This window comes from Pteropus medius, unplaced genomic scaffold (assembly GCF_902729225.1).
Source record: "Pteropus medius unplaced genomic scaffold, Ma_sr-lr_union100, whole genome shotgun sequence".
NCBI lineage: Eukaryota > Metazoa > Chordata > Mammalia > Chiroptera > Pteropodidae > Pteropus > Pteropus medius.
The window spans coordinates 18,645,680-18,649,241 of NW_024354875.1; positions in this window are offsets into that span (position 1 = coordinate 18,645,680).

Below are 3,562 nucleotides of genomic sequence, written 5' to 3' on the forward strand. Positions count from 1 at the left end.
TAGAAAAACAGTCAACCACATAATCTATATTTGGAGTTAATCATACATGACTTTAAAATTACTGAGATTGAAATGTTCCAGAAATTAACTTCTCTGGGACACAGAGTGCCAAGGCATTGGTCAAACATTATTCTGAGTATGTCCGTGAAAGTGTTTCTGGATAATATTAACATTTGAATTAGTATACCGAGTAAAGCAGATTGCCTTCCCAAATGTGGATGGAACTCATCCAGTCAATTGAAGACCTGAATAGAAAAAAAAAGGCTTAATAAGAGGAATCTCCTCCTGCCTGACTGCTTGTGTTGAGATATTATTGATCTTTGTTGGGCTTCAGACTCAATCTGAAACACTGATTCCTCTTGGCTCTTGAGTATGCAAGCTTTCAGACTAGAATTTACATCATCAGCTCTCCTAGTTCTCAGGCCTTTGAACTCACCCTGGAACCACATGTTATCTCTCCTGGGTCTATAGCTTGCCAACTACAGATCTTGGAACATCTTAGCCTCCATAATTGCAGCATGATCCAAATTCATTATATATGCATATAGAGATTTATACGTACGCAGTCTATTTGTCCTAGAGAATCCTGACTAATACAGATATTAAGCCACAAATTCAAGAATTTCTTTGAAAACTCAAGCAGGGCAAATATAAAATATCATACTTCTGTATATCACTGTCAAACTGTTATCTTAAAAGCAGCTAGGGGGAAAGCATTACTTTCCAAGAAAGAACAATAAGAGAGCTTATTTCTTGACAGAAATAAAAGAAAAAATAGGACAGTGAAATACATCTTAAAAGTGCTGAGAGAAACTGCCAATCTAGAATTCTATATCCAGTAAAAATATCCTTCAAGAATAAAGGCAAAGTAAAGGCTTTTCCAAGTTAACAACAATGTGGAGACTTCTTTATCAGCAGATAGGCACTAAAAAAGGAAAGTTTTTTTAGGAAGAAGGAAGATTACTTTTAAAAACATAGGAATACAGAAGTAAAGATTCATGAAAAAATAAATATATGGGGAAATCCAAATAGATGTTTTATATAATACCAATATATATTGCTTAGAGGTTTAAATAGATGTAGAATTCAAGTAGAGGACTACAGTATATAAAAGGTGGGAGGGAAGTAAAGGAATATAAAGTTGTCAGAAATACTGCCATTGTCAGGGAAGAGAAAAAAATAGAAAACATGTTATAATATCTACAGATAGTCACAAATAAATTATGAATGCATAATTAACAAGTGAATGAGAGTTAGAAGGTGGTAAAAATAGCCAATTAATCAAAAATGAAAGGAAAATAAGTGGGAGAAATAAACATTTATAAGATGTTAAATGTAAACTTAAGCAGAAATTATATTAAATGCAAATGGTCTAACTACTTCAATTCGAAGATAATAATAGGTAATTCTCATAACAAATTAATTCATGGCTCTTATAAAAATAAAAATAAACACTTATTAAAGAGTTTATTTAACTCATTCATGAGTAAATATGGTATATGTTATAGTCAGTTCAAAACAGAATCCTAAGAACAGACACATGTCTAAATCATGAAAGAAATGAATATGTATATATACTGGCAAAACATTTTCCACAGGATGGGAAGGAAGACAATTGACCCTCCACCAAACCAGACTTAATTTGCATGTCTACAAATTTACAGAGCTACAAAATAACTCAAAGATAATGAAAGGCTAGAATTAGATAACCAGGAGGGGTGTCCACATAAAAAAAAGTCTTTCTACATAAAGATTTCTAGAATAAATATAAAAATAAAATTTAACTCATGCTGTTTATAAAAGAAACATCTTAAGTATAAGGATACCTGAAAGTGGAAAGTGAAAGAATGAAAAAAAATATTCCGTATAAAAACTAATGAAAAATTTTGGGTAGTCAAATTATTATCAAAGACTTCAAGATAAACAGCATTACTTAAGGTAACACATTTTGCAATAATTAAAGGATCTATCTATCAAGATAAATTACATTGTAATTATAAATTTTAATTAACCTAATATTACTATCTTGTTATATAGAAAGAATTGACAGATTCAAGTAAATAAATCTATAAGCATAACAGGATTCTGAACACATTTCTCAGTAACTCATGTAAGCAGACAAAAAAATCAATATGAATATAGAAGATTTGAATAATATGATTAACAAGTGTATGTGCTCATGAACACACACAGCACACATAATATTACATACAAAGTTAAAAAGAGTATATATGGAACGCATACCATATTCTCAATAAATTCCAAGGAATGAAATATACAGAATGTTTTTTCTAATCACAGTGGAAATAATCTATAAATCAATGGCCAAGAGATAGCATGAACATTCCTAGGTATTTAGAAATTAAGTAACATACTTCTAAATAATCCAGATGTAATTATAATAGAAATTAGAAAATATTTTGAGTTAAGTGATAATAAAAATAAGATATATGTTAAATTAATGTTACCCAGATTAAACAGTACTAAGAGAAAAATGCATAGTCTGTCTTAAGCTTGTTTCTCCCAGGAGCATTCTCTAAGTCATAGGTTTATTGGGAAATGTTCCAGATATGGTCCCCAACCTTGTTGGCACTAGAGACCGGTGCCCCTATGAGAATCCAGAGCCTGATGATCTGAGGCAGAGCTGAGTCAGTGATGCTAGCACTGGGGAGTGGCAGCAAATACAGATGAAGCTTTGCTCACCCCCTGCTGAGGCCAGGTTCCTGACAGGCCATGGACTAGTACCAGTCTGCAGCCCTGGGGTTGGGGACCCTGCTCCATAGGGAAACTAATGAGAAAGTGGAGAAAGAAGTTCGCTGAAATATAATAAAACAAAAACAGGAAAAACCCAAGAAATTTGTGATTTCACCTAAAGACTAGCCTCAATCTGATCCTGTGGAGAACTCTAGAGCTAAAATTGCATCTCAGTGTGAGTCTCTTCTGGAAGCAAGAGAGGCAGCTTTTGGACCTCTGAATCGTAATTGACTGTGGTCTGTTCCAGGAAGATGTAAACTTCTAGGCACTTTAAGCTCTCCAAGTAATTAAGGCTGCTCAAGTATTCCAAAGGCAATTTTCTGAAGAAGGTTCTCAACTACAGGCCAGAAACTAAGAGATTCAATGGCAGTAGCAAAAGGTATTTGAAGGAATCTATGTGCCATACAAGTGTGATTTAAGCTCCTGGGCACTTATGAATCTTTACATGGGTGAAGGGGTTTCAGTATCCTGAGGGTAATCTTCTGAGGTGGCCATAGCTACACACCGTTAGTAACAAAGAACATTTCCTTCTCAGCCCTGGTGAAGGGAATATAAGAGGATTTGACAAATAGTTGGAGATTTCAACAATGCTCTTTTAATAACATAGAAGAAGAAACTGGGAAATCGGTAAATATGTAAAAGATTTAAAGAGCGCTATCAACTGATTTGACTTAATTAAAATTTATCAGACAGTTCTTGCAAGAACACAGAATACATCATGTAAAATGATATACCTACTGAGGAAAACAGTATGGCAGTTTCTTAAAACTTTAAAAATATAACTATATAACCTACTTATTTAACTTTT